At 44.0% G+C, this 23283-nt stretch overlaps 1 protein-coding gene across 3 annotated transcripts in view; it reads left to right on the forward strand.

The window, feature by feature from the left end:
• Positions 1 to 23283, forward strand: part of LOC116843725 — a 118874-nt gene that overhangs the window by 50519 nt on the left and 45072 nt on the right. Inside the window, exon 1 of one of the 3 annotated variants that reach the window (XM_032814408.1) lies at positions 2626 to 3047. The exons of the other annotated variants lie outside the window; for them this stretch is intronic. The gene's annotated coding sequence lies outside the window, so the exon portion shown is untranslated. Of the gene's footprint in view, positions 1 to 2625; positions 3048 to 23283 lie in introns of those variants that run through there. 3 annotated transcript variants of the gene reach the window in all.

Here is a 23283-nt window from a genome sequence, read left to right on the forward strand (position 1 = left end):
ATATATATATATATATATATATATATATATATATATATATATATATATATAATATTGTTACTTCAGATATTGTAATATTATATTAAACTTAAATTCATTAACATTAAATTCAAGTATATTGTAATTATTTACAATTAACAGTTGCTAAGTTATAAAAACGATCATGTAATAGTCTATATTTTAAAAAGATCAGGCCTTATATTTCTATAAATCATGATTATGAAAGTATTAATTATTTTACTCTGTAATTCTTTGTGCTTCTTTTCTTCCTTTCACTCTTTCTTTGAATCTCTCATTTAGAATTGCAACTTTAATTACTTGGGAGGCCGGCATAAATACCAATTAGACCCAAGAAAATTGTCTATAGCTGGGGTAAAAATTTCTCTATTGATATTGCGGCACGATACACGATCAAGTGATTAGAACAAGTTTGGATAATCTAAGCAGAATCTATGTTATATTTGGAAACTTTTGGGGAACCATATAAATTCACACACGGATAAAAAAATGTGTGAATTTCCATAGTATTTTTGTTGCGATTCTTAACTATGTTTGAGACAATTTGAAGGATTCCCAATTGAAATCGTAATAGGATCTAATTTAAGGACAAATTTGGGCAATGCAATCGGGATCTATATTCTATCTGAGAAAATCTTGGGAAATTTCTACGAGGGACAGTTTCTGGCCCACACACGCGCGTTGAACGATGCAGACCGCAGTTTCGCACGTTCGCACGTTTCGCGGAAGGAACGGTTCGGCGACGGAATCTCGCGATAAGCACGTGGGTGACATTTTTCAAGACTCTTGTCCGCATCTGCTCGCCGGTACGGTGTCTCGTAGCCTGTGGTTTGACAAGGTCCGTTCTGGCAGACTTGGCGAAAATCACGAGGATCTCTTTCTTTCCCGCGAGTCTCTCTCTCTTTCTTTCTCGCAGGAGAGAGGATAGTGATTTTGGTCGGCATTCCATCGCCGGCGCAGATCCTATCGACTCCCTCGCGCCGCTCAAGTTCGTGGATAACAGTTTCACGGACCGACGGCTGTTACGTCGCGACCGCCATTACGTTTACGGTGCTGCATAGACGCGGCCGTCGAAGTTGTTGCGCTGCGAGGTCTCTTCTGATCTCTCTCTCTCTCTTTCTCTCGCGGTGCGCGCGCGACGTCTCGCAAAAATGATCGGACGCGCCGGCGATCGTGAAGCCGCCGGGAAATTGCACGTTCGCGCGCGGTACCGCCGCGTTCGACACGTTTTGCGTTTATTTAGCGTTTGGTCTATTTTAGCGCACGACATACGCGCGCGCGGACCGTTCCGTATGTATGCGCACACCGCCCGGCCGATCTTCGTGCGCGCCTTCGTCCTCGCGCACGGCAGTAATGCACAGCAGTAATGATGACCGCTCCTCGCGTTAAACATCGCTCGTTAGGCAACGATGAATGTTATTAACATAATTGTGTACGCGCTAAATGCTGGCCGACCGGCCGATCGGCATACGTCGCGTCCTCCAAAAATCGGCTCTCGCGTCGCGTGTCCGCCAGCGATCCGAAGAATTTTACGACCGCGAGATCTTCCATCCCGGCTGTCTAATTAGAGACGAATGAAAAAAAGGAAAACGCGCGCGCACGCACGTACCCTCGAGAATCCTCCGAGTGATATCCGAGGGAGTACTTTTCTTATCCTTATTGTTACCTCGGTTTCTAGGTATAATTGTTTTTCACAGTCGTGCGCGAGAAGGTCACAAACATTATTTCCGAATGTGCGTTACGATTCAAAGTCGATTTCTCCTCGTTACACTTCCCATCGACGCACCATCCGATCTCTGGACACCTGTTACGGAATTGTTCGGAACAATTCTGTTATTTCCCAGATTTCTGTTGTATTTTCTAGGGAAAGGATTCCGATCGTAATGTTTTATGAGCAATATACATTGGGAGGAAAAATATCTAAGAAATTGTAAGCATTTCGCGCGATGGGTATATTAATAACATATTTATTTATACTTTCTCCCTTGAATGCAAAATATTTTTCAAATAAGTACATTTTCTTAAAGCTTTCATGAGAAGCTACGGTTTTCCTAAGATTTTAAGAAAATTTGTACTTTCTCTTTTGAAAAATATTTTACAATGGTACAAGAATATGTGTTATCAATACCTTTCTTTTTCTTAGATTTTTTTCTTAGACATTTCTTAAATATTGTTTCTCTTACTGTACAGCACTCGTACACATTTATCGCGACCGATAACGCGAGCCGATAATTTCGCGACGTGAGCGAGAGAGAAAGAGAGAGAGAGAGAAGGGAAAAACGGTAAAATGTCACTGTTCCCTAATTACGTCGAGTAACTAGCCGGTCGTAGGAAGCGCGCGAGAGAAGGAGAGGGAAAGAGAGATGGAAGGAGAAAGAAAGAGAGAGAGAGTGAGAGAGAGAGAGAAAAAAAGACAGAGAGAGAGAGAGACGCATGGAAGCACCACGACTCCGCGGAGGCAGTCGATCCCCCAGGATGGAGCCGTGGTACCGCTAGATTCGCGCGCCAATCGTCGGGCGCCTTTAAGCAGCGTTCTCCAATCGTTCCCCGGTTATATGCGGCGAGCAGTCGCGACCACCACTCGACTCGGCCGGTTTATAAAGTCAGGCGGATGCGCTGCCTGGAAGACAGAGCCGTGCCGACAGTCCAGCCAACAGGAGCGTCTTTTTTCTCTCCTTACGTCAAGGCCGAACGGAACAGTGTTCACGGTCGCGTGTGTGATATCAGCGACCTGGTGTCGAAATCCCGCCGGAGAGATTGCTCGGTCTCTCTCATCACGCACATCGTCCCCTCGTTCAAGAGAGAGAGAAAGAGAGAGAGAGAGAGAGAGAGAGAGAAAGAGAGAGAGAGAGAAAGAGAGAAACAAGGCACTCTTTTCGCCCGACGTGCTTCGGCAAAACAAGTAGAAAACAAAACAGACTAACCGGTACCCAGTGAGATTGGAGCTCTATCGAGTGATTAAGGAGACCGAGGGTGAATCTAGGAATCCGGGATCTTGCGGTATCAGTGGATAGCAGCAGGCGGTCAAGGTACGTGCGATCTTCTGGTGCTAAGTCTGGTGCGGGAAGTGTCGCGTATATACGGAAGCAGGCAAGCAAGCAAACAGCGGGGCACGGCCGACGAGGCGCTCGGCGCGTGGTAAAAAGTGTCAATGACCAGACGTCGGCTGCGGATGGAGGAGGATCGCTTAACGATCCCGCGTGTAGGGAATATAGTGAGAGAGAGCGACTCGCGGGAGCGGCATCGAGCGTTCGCGGAGCGGAGTTCCTCCTCGGCGGTGCCTCGACAACTCGCAGCGCCCGCTGCTCGGTGTATCGATACGTTCCGTAGGATATCTTGAGTGCAGTAGTTCCGCAGGAACGATGGAAATATGTTACAACTTCCGCCAGAGAAAGAGAGAGAAAGAAAGTAGACGTTATCTGCTTCTTTCTTCCTCGAGATATTTCGGGGTCAAAGGACTCGCTTGCGTTTGAGCGATGACGTGGACGCGTGAATCGCACGCACGAAATAGTTTCTCCGCCGATTGTCGGCGGCACTTCTCTCTCGTGGCCGCCATTCCCACGCTGAGAGAGACAGAGAGAAGGAGAGAGAGGAGAGCGCTTAGTTCAAAGTCAGGGCCGTAGTCGTTGAGCAATCGCGTGGTAATAGGTACGCGGCCGTTACAAGAACGCACGAGCTACGCCCCGAGAGAGGAGAAGGTCTCTCGAGAATGAGATGATTAATCTTCCTGCACCTCCGCCTAGGTGGAATTCTCACCTCGGAGGACACCCACGCCTCGATGCGGAATCTGTTTTAATGTGCGACGAAACACGACGCGTTCGAATTTTACCATCATCATCATCATCTTCTTTCGGCTTATTTATATTCCGCGGGAGAGACTCGCCGCCGGCCGATTCTCTCGCTGAGGGTATTTTACATAAGCGTATAAAATAGCCGTTTGTCGTAGCCACGGCGCTTCAAAGGGTTATTGTTGCGTACTAATGGCCGCGAAAGGTACGCTTTCTTTAAAACCCGAGAAGAGTATGTGTTTGTTGTGTGTGTGTGTGTAGGAGTATGCATACCGCACAGGCTGTGCAGCGACTAAGGGCGCGAAAACGAAACTCATTTCTCTTAAGCGGTCTGTGACGCGTACGCATGGCTCGATTCTCGGTCTCGTTCGCGACGTTGATTTGCCTCGCGCACACGGATTAACCTTGCGCTCGCGTAACGAATGAGAAAAGGAGAGAGAAAGGGAGGGAGAGGGAGAAAGAGCTCAACGCCGGCCGCGCACGGAATAGCCCCTTCAAGGCCGAAGAGATTATTCTTAGTTGAACGCGAGAAAATGGACGCCCGTAAGAGAGACTTCGATGCCGCAATACACGGTCGTTCACAGCACCGAGCTTCGCTTGTAATTTACGTAACGTCTGTCAATAATTTTTTCGTCTTTGTCTACAACCTAATTAAGCTGTACGGAATTGTAAAGGTGCGCGAGAGAAGTGTTCTCTTTTGAGCGGTGAGACCGTGTTGTGTTGCCAAGATAAGCGCCGCCGAATTTTCGTGTATCCGATCTACGTGCCTCGAATACTTATGCTGGTACGTCCGTTAGTCGTCCACGTTGCGCCGGTACGTCGACCTCCCGAACTACGAATCCGGAATTACCGAAATTAGGCACCTGCTTGATTCTCGGGGTCCAGATTAGGTTAGACCGTGTCTTTTTATAGAACAGGAATGCGAGGCTGAAAGAGGGAAAGGGATTTCGGCTCATCTTGTTTGCAATTTACTACTTATTAGGCGCTATCTTAGAGGAAACGTCTGAGATTATTATTTTTGTGAGATTACTATCGAGAATTTATTTTCTAGAGTATAGTGTCAGTGTATTCTTTACTGAAGATATTATAATTAATAATTTAGTTGTAAGTATAGTCTCCTGCAAAATCAGTAAAATCTCACTGAATCAGTTAATAATATAGTGACTGTTACCATTATTAATGCAATTTGCATTAACAGTATTATCGTGCACAAAGTACATAAGAGCCGTTCATTCCACCAGCATGAACGCAGAAAGTGGAATGTTGTACGGCGCCTAACGAATTTGTGTACTACAGATTTTGCAGTGAAATTTTACTTCCGCTGGTCAGAATCAGTACACGATGGAGCAGTAAAGTGGGAATATTTCCACTGGAAACCAGTAAATATTCGCTGATTATCGGTGAAATACTCCCGCTGATTCAATTAGATTTGAGAGAATGGTATCGCGTCATATGTCCTGTTAAATATACTGAGAAAATATACTTGTAAATTTATTTGTAAAATATAAAGTTTATTTCTGTGAAATAAGTATTTTTTTCTCAATGTACACTGAGAAAAAATACTTGAGAATTTATTTGTAGGACATAAGATTTATTCACAGAAAAATAAGTTGCCCCCATTTCGCAGAAACAAACTTGATGTCACAGAAACAAATTTAATTTCGCAGAACTATAAACTTTATATCCTGTAAATAAATTTTCAAGTATCTCCTCTCGATGTATGCGGGTAAACTTCTTCTCGTCGGTAAATACGCAGTGACTAGCACTCAAAAGTGCACTCAATTCCGCGCGATTATCCATCGCGCGCCGTGCGCCGCGGTGATTTCAACGCCAGCTGCGCCGCCACGGCGACTCTCGATCTGGAGAGTTCAACGCCAGGGAAGCATGACGTCTTCCGATATGGCTCGCGCTATAGAGGCGTCTCTTCCGCGAAATTTACGAGTCATTTGTTTCTAGGAAATAGTGCAGTGCTTTTGCGCCGCGTTTGATATTCTTCGAAGGGAATCGGCTCGTTTCAAACTTTTGGCGCGCTTTGTATGTTCGGCTACAAAACGATTTCGCGCACATTTTTATTCTCCCTTATGAAGTCGTGATTATTACGCGTACATGTCAGCAGTGGCTTTCAGTTTTGACAACTCTGAAGCGTTGCAACTTTGTTCATTTGATAAAAAATGCATAAACTTATTTGCAAACAATTGTATAAACTGTTTAAAGCAATGATGCAAGTTTAAAGTATAAACTGTTGCAAGTAAGCATAACGATCTTTACATACATACATACATCAGCTTCATTAAAAAATTTTGAAACTGATACGATGCTTAAATAACGCGTTATCAGAGATCTACACAAAATATTGTTTCATGTGCTGGCAGCCTGCTTACGAAGTACGTTATAATTATCCACATATAATATGCTTATCATGCATCTAACATTTATAAAGTAAATGGAAAGACATTTTCCGGCGGCTCCTATTGCGCATAGCGATCTCCATTGAGCGCCTCACGTTCACTTCCCACGTTTTGATACCGGGTTATCGCCGAATCCCGGCTAAATCGTTCATCTAAGTCTGTTATTATGATGATAATTACCACTCTGCTAATTAGTATCTTTTCCCGCACAACGCGTGTTTTCATATCATTTAGCTTTGCGGTGTCCTGAACCGTAAAAAACAGCGCTGCTTTACCACTCTAATGCTGCGTATTCCCATTCCCAAGTGCATATCGCACTCGGAACTGGCAACGAGCGCATTGTTACGATAAATTGCCAGTTGCATAGTCGCTGATTTAATTTTGAATCCATACCCGCGCAAATTTTCAGTTTCTCCTGAAACACGATAGCGTCTTTACCGCCGAGTACCTTTATTGCGCATGGGTCGACTCGCCTTTTAGTTGCTAACGCTTTCCGTAGGTTGTAACTATCCACAATTTATGGTGTTCTTCTGGTTCCTATCTTTCTCGTGCACGATCTTCGTGTTCCTTATCATACGCCTTATCTCCGGCAGCGTGCTTTTTCACTATTGCGCGCTTATTAGTGCGCCTCGATCTGCTCTCTCGTTGTTGCTCTCGGGAATCGTTTCGCAACGTTTTTATCCCTCACACTGTAGAAAATAAGTATGTCTTTAAAAGTTGTGGTTTCTCATTTGCGTCATTTGCAGATTTTGCTTATACGCGGACGTGCAGAATCCACATATTATCAATGAAAATAAAATATGTCTGTGAGATTGTTCTCTCACTCTCCTTCAGGAAATCTTCTTTGCCGCTTAACACATTGATTGCTACAGTGATGCTTGGAAACTTTATTTCTAATGTTCTAATAATCTGAAAATCAGCATATTTTTATTATCCATTTATAATATTTATTCTTTGACAAAACTCATAAAAATGTGTTCCCATAAAAAGGAAAATAGTCCATACTAATAGCTATTCTTCGAATCTTATCTCACGTAAGACACTCAGATCGGAATTTAGAATTAGATCTGAGCTGTATACGATACACGTGACATTATATTTGCAGTTGTGATTTAATTGAAACATTCACATTTAATTCTAAATTTAAATCTAAGTATCAGAGTATCTAGAGACAAATTTCAAATAACGAATATTAAGCCTATAGAGGCCTAAGTAAGTTAACTCGCATAGAGCAAAGAACTCATTTCGCTTGGCAACTACGAGATTATTTGACAGTCAGTGTGTTAAAGCATCTGCTTGGCTCTGGTTTCGGAATTTCGCCGCAACGACAGACATTTGAGTAAGATAAAAGTATCAATTTCTGAACAGGTACTTAACACTGGACATTCTTATTATTACCTTAGACTTTAAGTACGAATCTTTAAACTTTCAACATAAAATACATGTATATATATATATTTTTTTTTAATTTAATTTTATATTTTATTATATTTTATTTTGAAAAAGTTTAAATATGCGTATTTACAGAGCAGATCAAAAGTTCAGAGTTAGATACGTGACATTGGTACTTTTACTTGATTCTCGCCGCGGAGCTTCCGATTGAAAGCCGTGAAGGCAAGGGAAAGGTTAGGGAACTCTTCATACGCGCGAGATCGCCGGATAGCGCTCGGTTTTATTGGCCGACTGCCCCGGATGATTCGTGTAATTGCATCGTGTGTTGCACCGGCAGCGACCTTCGTGCCGGTCGCTGTGCACGACGCACGAGCAACGCGCCTCGTTCGATCATCGGCGCAGTATCGTGAATTCGCGGAATCGCCCCGACACGACGCCGACAACCCGATATCAGGGTCCCATTAGCATTCGCGCAGATCGAACGACAATGGGCAATTTGTACGAGAAAAGGGAGGGTCCCAACGAGATACGTTGTCCTCGGGTGCAACGTCACCGCGGCGTAATCTGCTCGCTTCTCGGAGTCGCCGTCGTCTTCGGCGTCCCGATCTGACACGACTATCATCTTTTCTCCGAACGGAATCGCTTTTTGCTGTGATTGTTGGCGAGATTTACAACGGCGTTGTTGTGAAGCGGAAGGCTCCTCTTCGAAGAAAGAAAGAAAGAGTCAGGTGCGCGATATCCCTTTGAGTGGCGTAGATTTTTGCTTGACGTTGACAGTTTATTCATAAATACTGCTAAATTAAGTAAAAAGAATCTATTTGTCAACGGTTAGTTATATAATACATAATTATAATATTTTGATCTAATTGAGTATTAATAAAAATTTTTAATATATAAAATTAATTGAGTAAAAAGCACACACTTTGCGATTTCTTTTTTATTAAAATGTGTGTCCCTCTTGAAATATAGATATTTTTTCTATATCTCAAAAGAAATTTGCGATTTAATATTAAGTCTAATATTAATTAACTTGGTGGATATTAATTTAATATAAATTTAATACTAAATCGGAAAATGCGTTTCTTCTGATATATAGAAGTATCTATGTTTTAAAAGGAACATTTTAGAAAAGGAATCGTAAAATGTCGTCTTAAATTAATTAACTTAATGTTAAAATTAATATTAAAATTTAAACATAATAAAATTGAGTACAACTTTGTTGTTACTGTCAGCTGAGTTGCAGAATACTAAACTTAAAGCCAATCAGTTTAACACTTGGAACGCAAAATGTTAATTCACACGTATAACAGTTTCCCGCAACTTTGGAAAAGGGTAGGATTCAGGATTTTAGGATTCAGGAACTTGACGATGCGCTCTCTGTGAGCCGACGAGCACGATGCGTCCAACGAGGCCACGCTTTCATGAGAACGAAGTTCTTTACAGCGAATAGATAAGCGTAAACATTAATCTCGCGATTAGAGCCGAAAGTAGTCGTTAACCGCGAAAGAAGGTACTAATGGGACACACGACATCGCGATTTTCCCGAGATATGTCACCCGTAGGCTCATTCCTAATAATTCTCGCACATAAAACAGTATTACGCGTCGCGGACTAACGTCCGCGATGACTAATGGCACGATAATAACGCGAAAATCTGCCAGTCGGGATGCAGATGTCGAGGAATGCACGTCGCGTCGTTAATGACACGTTCGCGGCGGCGTTTACGAGCGCGTTCGCAACGCACCCTGGCACTCGCTATTAATCTGAAGCGCGAAAAGCGCGCGGGACATTCGGGACATTCTGTTGTATGATTAAACTCCACCGGTGAATTGCTTTTTACCTCGTCTGCTTGAACACCTTTTATCTGGAAACTCTGAGTACATATGCCGCATGATTCTGAGGAATTAGGAATTCAAAGGAAGACTTTGTGATTTCTTTTCTGTATGAACTACTGTTACGCGTCACAGGATGATGTCTGCGATGACTACTGACGCGATAACAAGATAAAAATTATCCATTTATGTGTAATTTTATGTAGAATATGACATCGCGAGACCTAAAGGCCTTTCTGCATTCATTATCTTTCGTAAGCAAACATTCGTCATTTAATTCGTCAGGACAATGATCACAAAAAATGACTGAGCTTCAACTGCTACAAATACGTTTCTCTGGCGTTACGACAGCCAATCAGAAGCGTCAAATATAAAATTGTGTCACTGAAGACTTGTGTATACATGGAGTGTGAGCGCTTCACAAGAGGCTGCGAAGACTCAACTAGAAAAGGATGCCCTGCTAGTGCAGGCATTCGATTATTGTTTAGCTTGACTTCTATCAGACACTTCTCATCTAGCTTTCTTCGGTAAGAGTCAAGTTAAACAAAAATCGAATGCCTGTTCGATGCACTGTTCACTGAAGGAAAATATAGCTGTCCTTCAAATCTCATCTTGAAACCTCTTATGAGAAGGCGCAGTCTATGCACACAAGTTTATGACTTCTGATTGGCGTCGTATTTGCATAGTCAGATGATCAAAGCTTGCAACACTTTTCCTCGACGAGTTTCATAACATATCCCGTATACAACAGGAGAGTTTTTTCATATTTCTCAGAGAATATACATGGAAAAAAAATTTCACCGCCGTGGCTAATCATGGTTTATTGGAAATGTATTTGTTATTAAATTAAATTAAAACTTTTGATACTGCTGTCACTACATCGTTTTCATAGCTAAATATATTGGCAACTATATTAGATATCTGTATACACGGAGATAAACATTCGGTTTTATTAAGTTTGTGTGTAATTTTAATGAAAGAACTAATGTGTTTTGCTTGAAGGACGCAGAATTTCAGGTTTTCATGAGTCCCAAATTTAATTTTCGGAGAACCAGAAATACTTTCAACCAAAACGTTCGTTCATTAAAAGCAAACGTCACGTTAATGCAACGAAATCTTTTTCTCCGTGCAGAAGTCTAGGCAACTTTCGCGTTCACCGTCGGGACGAGCGTTGGCTACGACTCGCATTGCGGTCGATGCAGAAGGACCTTAACGAGCAGCGTAAGAACGGTTTTTCGCGTGAGCAAGCGCGAACGCGCGACGCGGCGCGGCGCAGTACGACGCGTATCCCTCGACCCCCCGAGTGTTTTTCGCTCTCCTCCGTCCATCCGCGTTTTCCTTTTTCCCCGACGTCGCAGGCACGACCTGCCCCACTATCTCGCGCTCAGCCGATGGTGGATCTCGCAGGCAGGCGCCGCCTGGCCGTTGACCCCGGCCTGCCAACGGCCCTGACCAAGACTCCGTTTAGCTCGCACGCTCTTTCCATCTCCTCCGCTACTGCCAACTTCGTGCCGACACGCCGACTCGGTACTACTCGCGCAGGTACTCAGGGTCGCCGATGTGTGTGCGAACTCGCATGATCTCTTCTTTCTCGCGGGAACTCGGAAAAGAAATGGAGTCGCGCGAGCACATCGCGAGGGAGAAAGAAAGAGACCGTGGCGTGATCCTGGCGATTTCGATCTCGCTTAAAAGGGACGACTTGCGCTATCGACGAGAGGAAATTGCCGTTTACTTCGATCTCGTTATATTTCTCTCGCAGGATATATCTTGTATTATTAAAGAAATTACATACACGCGTCTCTCTCCTTTTCTCTGTCGCTTTATTCGCGGCGGAATTTTGAGACTCCGAATACGATGGCGCGTTTTTGAAGTAAAGAGAGGAAACACTCGCTCCCTCTCACACATGTGTCGCGCGTCGTTCCAGCCGCTCTTACACGCTGGAGCGAGTTCAGGAATGGGACCAATAACCGTGCGAAGAAGCGGCCGGGAGGTGCACGCAGTATGCGAACAGGTTGTATCTCGGTTGACTACTCGTTTCTATGCAGGTGCTCGTCCATCTGCTTGCAGGAAGTATCACATGGACGGGGAACGCGGCTTGAAATTAACTCTCCGCGGCGACACGCGAAACGTATCGGGAATAATAAAGTGTCGGGAAACGACCGGTATACTTGGCGCGGGCGCGTTCGCGCGTTTCCGGACGAACTGTTACGGCCGAGGAGAATGAAGCGTACGGACTGATAACTGAATTCCATCCACACGTCGCCCAATAACGGCGGACGTTCTCCACTTTTACCGACACATATACGAGACCTCGATTCGACGTAATGGTAACGTCAAGCTTGTTTCCTCTCGAGTTCCCGCGCGGAATTCCGCTGAAGTCATATTTCGTTCATGTGTATTATATTCCGTTAACAGAAGCGAGTAGAAGCGGGACGATCGGTAATCCTCACATCACCTGCGTCTCACGTAAAGTTTTGACGTGAGAGAGAAAGAGAGAGACAGCCTGCAATGCCGTTAATCGGCTTAAACGCTCGGTCTCTCTCTCTCTCTCGTCGGAGCAGGAGGCGAATGTATCATCTGCTCGGGATAATGATGTATCGCGAAGTTCGGGTGATATTGGAATTTTTGATTTGGAAAGTCACTTATAGGGCAGACTTGGTCAAGTTGGCCCGAGAGTCGTGTTAACAATACATTTCGTTCATTATTGCGAGAGAAACAATGGAAAAGGAATCGCAAAATATCTCTTTTGGAGTGTGGATAAGAAATAGCACATATATTTTTTAGGGGATATAGGAAAAGTGTTTAGATTTTAAAAGAAACACAACGTGACAACGCATTAAAAACACTACAGATTGGACCCGTCGCGGTCTCCCTCGTCATAAATGCTTCTTGGTTAAATTTCGCCTCATCGACAATACCATTACGTTGCATAACCATACCACGGTATTCGAGATACCGATGTCGGGTCAAGGTTCCCGTACGCGCGATCGCGCGTAAGGCGTGCGTGCGGCGCGCGTGAGAAGGGCGAACGAACCCGGAGAGAACGAGCGACAGGCCGGCGCTCGTTACCAAACGCTTAGCACGTTTTAAAGTCGCTTCCTGGCCGAGGCGTCTCGACGCAACGCAAACGCAACGCAAACGCAACGCAATGCACTGTACCGCGGCGCGGATACGCGTTGAATTACCTCGGGACGAGCGTAATAATTTCGTCTTATCTCGGACGTATGCTCGCTGATGCGCTTTTCACTTAAATGCTAATTGTTCTCGTGCGTTTAAAAATAAAACCCCGGCTGTGTGTTCCGCGCGTTACGCCGCGCGTTCGCGCTGCCGCGGCTGCGCGTAGCGCGAAACCGAGTTTATATTATATTATTGCGTCAGTGCGCTCGATGAACTGAGGCGATTGTCAGTCGCCGACGATCATACAAATCCAGCGGAAAAATAGACAATTTGAAAAACAATAGACAATTTTAAAAAATGACAATTTGAAGCAGGACGAGAGAAAATATTAGGAAATTTGTGGGATGTAAAGTTTATTTCTGCGAATGAACTTTATATCCCGCAAATAAGTTTTCCAGTATTTTTTTTATTCTGTCAGAAATTCCTTTAAATTTAACTAAATATGCAAGAGGGAATTAGTCGTCGACTTCACTGTCGCGCCTCGACGTCGCTGAAATTTCCGACATCGTCTTGTTATCTTCGAGATTTCCCGAGCGTGATTGTTAATTTATCCGATTAGGGAGTTACCAGTCCTAAATGAATTACTTTGCGCGAATCTCCTCCGTGCCCACCGTCCATATCTCCGGCGTTACGGTGCTCTATCGTTCCATCGGTCTGTAAAATACTTAACTTCTCTTTCGCACATACTCACGCGTATACACACGTGCGGCACGCACACGCCGCGTTAGATGCACGCGGCCCGGCGCACAGCCGGTGGAAACGTCATTTGGCCGGCTCCGGCTGAAGGAACTAATCGCCGCTTCACTTTGTAGCGGATAATAAACCGTGCTAGTGGGTCATCAATATCGAACCCCTCGTTCGCTCGGAGCTATTAGGCGGACACGTAATAATCAACGGTGGCCCCGCATGCCGGCGGGATCAGGTCGTGCAATCTGGAAAACCGGCGAACGTGGCCGGCTACACGATCGCGAGGGACGCTCGCTCGAATAAAACGTGCGCTTTGCAAATTGATCGATTAACGGTACGACGAGAGGCGCGCGAGAAGCGGCGCGAAAGGGGGTCATCGACGCGGCCGCGGAGATACACGATCGGGGGACACATGAGAAACGTCGCGACATATGACTTCACGACAGGGATTTCTCGTTCTCCGTTAAACAGGTTGTTTGGTCGAGTGATTTTCGAGGGCGGCAAAAAAGAGAGAGAGAAAGAGAGAGAGAGGGAGAAAGAGTAACATGTTTTATTAGACGCGCGCGCGCGCTCTGGAAAGATTCCTCTCAGCCGTAGCAAAGATAAATACGAAGTAAACAATAAGATTAACTGTTGCAATATTTTTCAGAGAAATATTCTAGGGGTGACAAAAGGCGTGCGGAGGGATTTGTCACACGCGCTCTCGAAAAATATATCTAGTATAGAAGAGTCCGGGATAAGTCGGCAAAACCGGTTATTTCTATCAGGTTACAGAATTAAGCAAGTAAGATTTTTTAACATGTCAAAGATGGTTTTGAAATCCTTATTTGTTTGATTCTGAAATCTGTTAAAAAATAGTAGAAATGATCGATTTTGTTAACTTACTCCGACAGAGCCAACTAGCTCCGGTTTCTTCTAACCACAAAACATTATTATATCACGTAAATCTAATGATCAATTCAAGACAGCATATTTGTCTCATAAGTGTAACAAAAGAAATTGCAGAATTTCCGTCATCGTTTGTCTCAGGTCGCGACAGTCATGAAAGTCTATCTGGATAGTGGCGATTAAAAGACAGCGAGAGAAAGAGAAGGGGGGAAGGAGGGGAAAGGAGAGAAGAAAGAGATGCGGATCGCTTCTTCGGGAACATTAATAAATTGACGTGTATGTCTACTGACGCGACGGCAGACTATAAATTGTCGACGCATCGCGAATTCCTGACATTCAAATCGATTCGCGCCATACGACCGTCTGCGAGGATGAGGACGAGGAAGAGATCGTCGATCGATCCGCGACCAATATGTGCGAATCGTTACGTAAGCTAAATTACAGGCCGGCGCGCGCGATAAATGCCTGCCCGATACGTGGACCGCCGGCGCGAAAAGTGGAATGACCCGCTTGCGCCGCGGTGATATTACATATACACGCGCGGGGGATAATATTATTTATATTACACGCCTTTGACCCGGTTAGGCGGTAATCTCCGGGTACCGTGTTTCCACCTGAATGGCTACCCACACGCAGACACACACTCGTTCGGCCGTGCGCTTATAGCGGTCCCCGACCGCAGCATCTTTTCCATCTCGAATTGCCCGACGCACACGAGTCGTTGGACTCGATGGAGCCGGTCGCCGTCACCGATTTCGCGCTCGCCCGTCCGCCGTGATCACGCGCGCCAGAGAGAGGAATCTCCCCGCGATTTATTGATACGTCCTCCTGGCGCCCGATAAGCTCGCTGCTCGCTTCTCCCGGCACGGTCTCTTGGGTTGCGTGCAAATTACACGGGAAAAAATCTCTGTTCGTGTAACCGAATTGGGACCAGACGAAAATCCAGTGGTGCGGAACGATATCTCTGTTGCCGCGAGCGAGTACATTCGGCTGAGCATTCGGCTATATTAAAAGTAGGTCGAGATAGCTGAGAACGTTTGGCTGAGTGTAGAGTAATATTGACATCCTTAGACGGGAGAATTATGGAGAATATTCTTTTCGTATAAATTCTTCCCGACTTTACTATGTCTTATAAAAAAAACTGAGAAATAAAACATATTTATTCGGGGTGGAGCACTAATATAAAATATTTTTTTTCATATAAGGAAATTAATTTTAAATTTCATTTTTTTAAATTTCAGTTTTTCATGAAAGCAATTATTTATTTTATTTAAATAAAGGAATTTAGATTTAAAAGATTAATTGAAATATGTTATTAATAGCCACCGAATAAATACTTTTTATTCCTTAGATATTCTTCTTCTCAGTGTAATAATGCAGTTTTTACTGTATAAATTTATGACGACACAAAAATACGAAATCGTTTCATTTCACCTGAAAAATCCATAATTATTTATTATGTAATTATTTACGTGTTGCTACACAAATCTCCATTTGATTCCCAGACCATAGAAAATTCAGTTACACGAACGGAGTTTTTTTTTTGTGTACCTTGACTCGCTCGCCGTGAATATTCGCTGAAAACGGCCTGGAATCGACCGCAAACATCGGCCGCTTTGCTGAACCGTTCGCCACCCTGACCGCCGGTATTCGCGACGGCATCACGGAAGCGCTTCGCCCAAGGCAACCAGTGTTCCAAAACGTTTCGCAAGTGGAGCACGACGACGCTTCAAGTTGAAGTTGAAACCGTCGTGCGAAAATTCACGAATTCACGTGGCAACCTTTCGCACCTCGCTGACGCGCCTCATCCGCGCACGCGGAGGTCTTTCGAACGGGAAATCCTTTCAGCAGCCAGTCGTTGCATTCATTCATTCGTCGTTGTAATTCTTTCCGCATGTCCGCGATGTCATCGAGGTAATGACTACGTCGTCGTTTCGTCCGCGTAAATGCGTGGCCGACAGGCGATTTGCGTTTTGAAAACGTCGATTTGTGTTGAGTTTGCATACGGCGCAATTGGCATCTTTATCGACGCTGATCTTTTGACACTTATTAAACTTAACAATTTCCTTATTAAACTCAGCAATTTCGTCCTTAAACGTTATTCGAAAAAATAGCAACAATATTTGAAATATTATCAGAAAATGTGGCGTTTGTAACGTAGAAATTAAAATTTCGTAATGAAAGTAAAAACTACACAATGAAAATTAAGGCAAATTATTTTTTCAAAACAGCAATAATTGGAAAATTATTTTAAGAAAACTACTGAGTAAATATGTTTGAATTATTTTATATATATAATTAATATCTGCATTATAAACAAAACAATTTATAATTACTTTTTTGTAGCGACAATGGATCCTGTAATATCTCCGTTTAAAAACTAAAAAAATTGTTTGATTTAAATATAAGCGTTTTACTAAATTATTTCAAACGTATTTATTTAATAGTATAAAATAATAAATAAAATTCAAACGTATTTATTTAATAGTTTTGTTTAAGCAAATTCCCGAATATCGTTACGTTTTTAGTTCAAAAAAGTAATTTTTTCCCTTAAGTACGAAGAAAGAAGTAACATGAGCGATGTAATTATTATTTCTTAATTAGTGATAATAACCTTATATGCACGTTACTACCATTTTCGTGTTGAAACAACTTGAAAATATGATTGATGCCAAAAATAACTATAATTTTAGTTAGACCAACCATCTTTTCCTTTCAGTGTAAAGTGACCCTGTGTCAATAAGTGTCGAGAGATCAACACCAACGGGTGTACCAACCTGGCGCTACCTAATATCCACACGGCGATTATCGTCTCGCACGTGGCGTTAATCGGTACTAGCATACGATCTTCGACCGGTTAATCGGATAACAGGGAAAAGAGTAACGGGAGAAAGAGATGGATGGTTAGATAATAAACAGCGCGGATTCGCGCTGATTCCTACCCCGATATCGGCGCTCGCTAGTCGCTAAACGGTAATCCGACTTTTCACGCGGAGCTTTGTGGAGGGCCGACGAAAAAACGTGTCGAGGGTCCTCCGAGGGACGGCGGGCGAACTTGTAACGACCTGGCGTGTCCTCGCACGTAAAATCGCATCATCCTCTCGTGCGGGGGCACACTCACGCGCCGCCATTCATTTTCGACGTCGTGCGAGTTAACGGCTTTAGAATCCGCGCTAAGTAGCGTTATCGATGTGGAGGCGATGCCGCGCGAGATAATACGTTGCACCGCGCGCGGAGGCTGAGGAATATCGCTTTCCTGGAATTTGTGGCACGTCCAACGGTATTCCGCGACCACCAGGAGAGACAGAGAAAGATAGAAAGAAAGGAGGGAGACAGGAAAGGCGAGAGAGAGCGAGAGCGAGAGAGAGAGAGAGGAGAATATCCGAATCGACTTGGCGCGGAGGTGGCCTTCGGCTTATGCTCCTATCTCGTAAGTTACGACTCTATACGTACCATTGAATCCGGGCATTGGTTCGGCATACATAATGAAACACCGCAACATGTAGGAGGAGGAGGAGAGGATGCTGATCCTTGTAAGCGTTCGCGAGCATGTCACGTGCGCGCTCTCGCGGTTTGTAGCTCGCGAAACGGTCATTATATCTTAGCCGGTGAACAAGCCATTAGCGTGCCACCATGTAACGACGTGCACAGGTACCGTGGACCCCTTTCACCTCAATCCCCCCGTCCTCCCCGGACTCGAGGTGACAAGATCACCCTCTCGATTTTTGCCGCGCTTCCGCCGCGATCGGTGTGTAACCCGTTGACCCGATTGACAAATGCGCGTTTCGAGCGAACGGCTGCTCACAATGGGAATTCTGTTATGTGACCCGAGCGTGGCTCCATTATTCTGACGAATGAAGCTTTACCGTAGCGCGCTCGTGATGAGCGCGCGAGAGCAGCCCATATTCAGATCATCAGGCGCTCATCGTGCGGTCACGACGTGTGTAACGAAGGCGGACAGACAAAGGAACAGGAACGAGTCGTTGGAAGGCAAACAGCGGCACACGACTCCTCCGAGAGAGCCGCTGCCGCGCGCGTACAGAGGAGTTGTGCATGGAGATATATCCGCCGGCCCGAGTTTGTGGACCGCGCAACGGTAACCGCTCGTCTTCGATTCTCGCCGTTGCGTCCCGACACCGTTACGCTCTCCAGTGGTCCGCCGTTGGAGGTCCTCCAGCGCGCGATCGCGATTCGCCACCGATCTCGCCGCTTTATTTTCCGGCAAATCGATGCCGATTGTTATTTTTCGCCTGTCACGCATTTTATCCTTGTCTCTTTGGCCAGAGACGAAGTAATATTGAAGGCCATCGGACTTGCGGGAATATGTTCAATAACTTCCTATCGCTGAATTTTGTGTGAAATTGACGTGGATGACGACTGCAGAAATGCAGTTCTGCTAAGATGCCTAATACACTTTATTGTACACGCAAAAATATTATCTTATTCTCAATGAAATTTTCTTATATATGCCCGAGTTGAAATTTTAATCCTACTTTCAGCCTTATTCCTTATTATTATTCAACATCTATTTTGACGTTAAGGAAAGTGAAAAGGCAAATTTCAGACATCATCAGAGTAAAAGTAGGAATAAATTGTATCATTAAAATTAAATCTAGTTTGCCAACTTGACTCCTACTGTGTTGTAGAATTCAAAGTTTGACACAGGGCCAAAATTTCGACTCGGGTGGCTTCAATAGATTCTTCTAAAGTCAAAAGGAAAAGATATTCTAACACCCTTATCCCCAAAAAACTAATTGCAAGATACTATTTCTTGTATTCCATATTTTAAGCAAAAACTATCACCGAAAGAGTACTTCCTTTTTAATAAAATAAACTATTATATAATCAAAAATCTGCTAGATATTATAATATTTTAACTTTCTTCGTTTTGCAACAAGAGGAATATATTTATTTAAACTAAAAAGTCGTCCTAGAAGTCGTCGACTAGAAGAAAGTCTTGTTCTATTAAAAACAAGACTTGGACTGTACGACAAAATTTTTCTAACTTCAAGAATATATTGTTTCTTTATTCAAAATTTACCTTCAGTTAATCAATTTATCCCTGTAATCAAAACTCTTTTACAGAGAGAGAGTTCCGGTTTTTATAAATTATAAAATATAAAATTAACGCTTTATTATACACTGAATGTCCATACATTTATATCTAACGACTCAAAATGATATCGTTCTCCTTGAATTATTTCCGCGCCACTCGGTTTCTCTCGGTAGTCACAAAAATTTTGTCAGGATCAGAGATCCTTTAATATTATCTCGTCGGTATCCCGGCTTACTGAAACTGCGCATCTCTCGAACGGAAAGGTGCTCATAAAGACCCTCTGAAAAAATCGGTCGGGGCAGGGATAATACCCGAAGAGCGCAATGTTTCTTGTAGCGTCAGTCGAGCTGCTCCTCGCGCGTTTAACGGGATGTCGCATCCGAGGCATCACCTATATCTGACAGACTCCGGCTGCGAGTGAAATACATGTCCATTACGAAACGATAACTGTTTGCTCCTAATATCGGTCAAAATTAAATCTCATGGGCATTAGGTTCCCATAAGAAAACGCAGCACCGTTATAGTCTCTGCCGCAATCTCCGCGTTCGGCTCTGCGGGGATTAATATAATTCCTTACACCACTCGCGCTCGTGCGCGCGCTATAATGGGCAGCTGACGAATGGGATTCCGTAGGTCGTGCCTCGCGATAATGCCGATGGTTGCATTCACCCGTCACCTTCAATTAGGTTGTTCGACGTCACCGGTGGAAAAAAATCTCTCGAGAATCGAGCACGTCGAGCAAAAACCATTTCGCGAGTAATTCAATCGAATTGATTTGTATTTTTCCTCTTTTATATTTTCTTTCTTTTTCACCCGTATGTTTTGCGTCCACATAATGCGCTTCCCGCACATGAGAATCGCCTGAAGACGGATAAAAACCGGTCGGTTCAATCCACTCCAATTAGCAGCATCATCGATACGATGAAGCTCATTTCAGTCCTACCGGAGTCGGAGAAGCGGAAACTGCTAGTCACGATTTTAGTGGTAACGTCCGCGAGTCTCATTATTCCACCTAGCTGGCGTTGGGTCGGACCCTCCGGTAGTCCCGCACACGCGAGAACCCTTATCCCGAATGGTATCATCGCGGCTGGATGCCAATTTAACGCGACGGGCGAGATGTCGGATCCCGCGAACGATGACGCTGAGAGAAAGAGACAAAGAAAAAGAGAGAAAGAGAACAGGAAAGGTGGCATCTTCCGCGATAAGGTAAAATCCCCAATTTATTGGCATCCCCTCTAATCGTTAGCTGCATTCAGTGGAGAAAGCTCAATGAGCGCTTATTGATTATTTTCTATGACTGGAGTATTCTTTTAGATCCAGAAGAAGAAGGATGTAATAGCTCCTGAAGAATATGTAGCAATTAGCTTTAAGCGCTCACTGAGCTACTTTCTCTGCTGAATGCACACATTGACACTCCAGAAAAACCTGGTTTTTCTCGCGACCACCGTTGCAGTGAGGCTTCTTGCTTGCACTCTGTGACATCAGAAGAAATCTTCGCTGAAACTATGAACAGTGTTGCTGGTTGCAAGGGAAACTAGGATATTCTAGAATTCAATCCAGATAAACAGATGTACGGAGAGGCAGCAAATTTACTAGTCGGTTTGTGAAGATTGCCTCCTATAAGAGTGATTTGAATGAGTGTTTGCACTCATATTTATCACATAAAGTTACGAAGAAAATACGAGAAGAATGATCAAAATTTGCTCAAAACAATATGTCATGTAAAACAGTCTAAAAGTTTGAACGCAACTTTTAGTAAATCTGTTTTTATGTATAGCACAACATTTACATTATTGTACGATGTGAACGTAATATGATTAATTTAACACAGTATATTTTCCTCTCTCTCATAAACGCGGTTAAAAAATTGTGAATTTGCCATCATCATTTGTGTCACGTGGCAATAATCCTGAAAGTCTATCTGGGAATGACTAAGGGAATGTCAATAATTAAGTGTTCCTACATCTGGAACGATGATCCGCGAAGCGCTTGACGCTTTACGGCGGAAACAGAGGGAGAGATGAGGAGTTAAGGGACTCTTGTCGACTCCGCGTATTCGTATGCGACTTTTATTGCCTCTAAGTCGAACGAGCCCGGCTAATGTCGACATCATCCCCGATAATAGGCGAGCGCGTTGTGCTTTTATCGCTTCCTCGATTCGCCGTGATTTCCCGGACATGTACGACGGTGGTCGCGTCGATTATCGTTCGCAGAAGATACGCTCGGTGCGGTCACGAAGAGAAGCTTCCTGCTTTCTTCTTCTTCTTCACATGGAGATTCCGCACACCGTCGCACGGCTGCGCTTTCGATACTTGGCGGCGACCTTGTTCCTCGTGCCTCTTGAACACTCTGCGTCGTCGCGGAACGATTAAACTTCCCGGTGAAACGGGGAATTCCCGAACACCCATCGAGCGATTATCGTTAACCTCTTCAGTGGTGGCTTAAAATGACTACATCTAGTCCTCCAGAACGGATTTTGTCTTGAATAAACATATCCAAATATCTTTTTTCTCGTTCCTATTTTTTTGTAGAATTTTGAAAAATAATACAAAATATATCTAATTTATACTTGCTACGGGTTTAAAAAAAATAATAGTTAAGTAAATCAAAGGAACTCAATATTTTACCGCGAAACTTTTCCAAACATCATTTAAGAGGTTAAATATTATCCGGGTAACCCCGAAGCTACTTCTCTTACATAGAAGAAAAGGTATGGTGTACATAATCGAATGTTAAAGTTAACGTGCTTGGAATATTTTCAAGAAATATTTTGCCTTTTGCAATTTTACGCGACTGCGTTGTAAGTATAGTTTGCCCGGGCAAGGCTTAATCAGGGGGAATAATAGAATCGGCCCTTTGCAGTCGGTAAGAAAATTCAGACTCGTAATAATCGTTATTATAGTTAATAAAGTGTACAGGCTCCCTGGTCGATAAACCGTCGCGGAATCCGGATCGATTAATCATCCTTAATAAGCGATCGCCGCGACCTGTTATGATCCCGGCGGAATAAAAGGAATGACACATGCGCGAGGAGTCTACTTATTCACCGTCGCGATCGTCGGAGCTGATCGCGAGTTATTTACATAGTGCACGAACGGCATCATTAGGCGATTAATTTAAACACCGGCTGCGCGATGAACTGGGAACATGGAGCGTTATCCTGCGAGAGCAGGAAGATTAAACGATGATTCTCGAATTTACCGATACGGGACCGGTCAGCCGATGACGCCCCGACGTTGGGGATGTTGGGGAAACATCACGTTGTTTTGTGGAGCATCGAGCGAACGAGCCCATCTCGTGTCTTCCCCCCGCCGGCTTTAGCGGCGATCCTCTCGAGGCGTTGCCGGCTTCTTCCTAGACGCTCTCTGCGCGCGCGAAGACTTCCTGGTCTGGATTCCAGCGCGACGGAACGTGGAAATATAAATAATGTGGGCGCGGCGCAGCTCCCTTAGCTTTTCCAGTCGATACATGATAATCCAACGCGAAATTGCCGACCGGAGTGGAAAAGAGAGAACCAAACACGCGTGATCCCACGTTACGCGTGAATGCCAGCTGAAATCCTACACGCGATTCGCCGGATTCCGCGCGCGAGCACCCGATTATTATTGAATCAATTAACCGGCGCGATGCACGTCTTTCAGTTGCACCGTTCGTATTTATAGATGAAAGAAAGGTGAGAGAAAGCGCCATGTACACGCTCATGTACATTGTCTCGCCTAAATAAAATCAAAATGAAATATCCTTGTTTAAATTTGAACTTTTCACAAAAGGAATTATACCAGAAAGTTAGGCGAAGCGAGAGTAATAAAATAAAAACACACTGGAATACAATATCGCGTCGTGTAAGCTAGTATTTCTTATAAAGTAAATGACACCGGGAAGTAAGGTCAAGTAAAAGTAATTCTTGCTAAAATAGCAGTATTACGAGGGTGGTCTGAAAAGTTTCCGACCTAACAAAGATACAAGTCATTTTTTCTAAAAATTGTTTTTTATTTTTCAACATAGTCTCCTTGTAAATCTACACACTTCTCCCAGCG

The sequence above is a fragment of the Odontomachus brunneus genome, unplaced genomic scaffold (assembly GCF_010583005.1).
Source record: "Odontomachus brunneus isolate Ranch 3 - 2012 unplaced genomic scaffold, Obru_v1 Obru_scaffold_035, whole genome shotgun sequence".
Taxonomy (NCBI): domain Eukaryota; kingdom Metazoa; phylum Arthropoda; class Insecta; order Hymenoptera; family Formicidae; genus Odontomachus; species Odontomachus brunneus.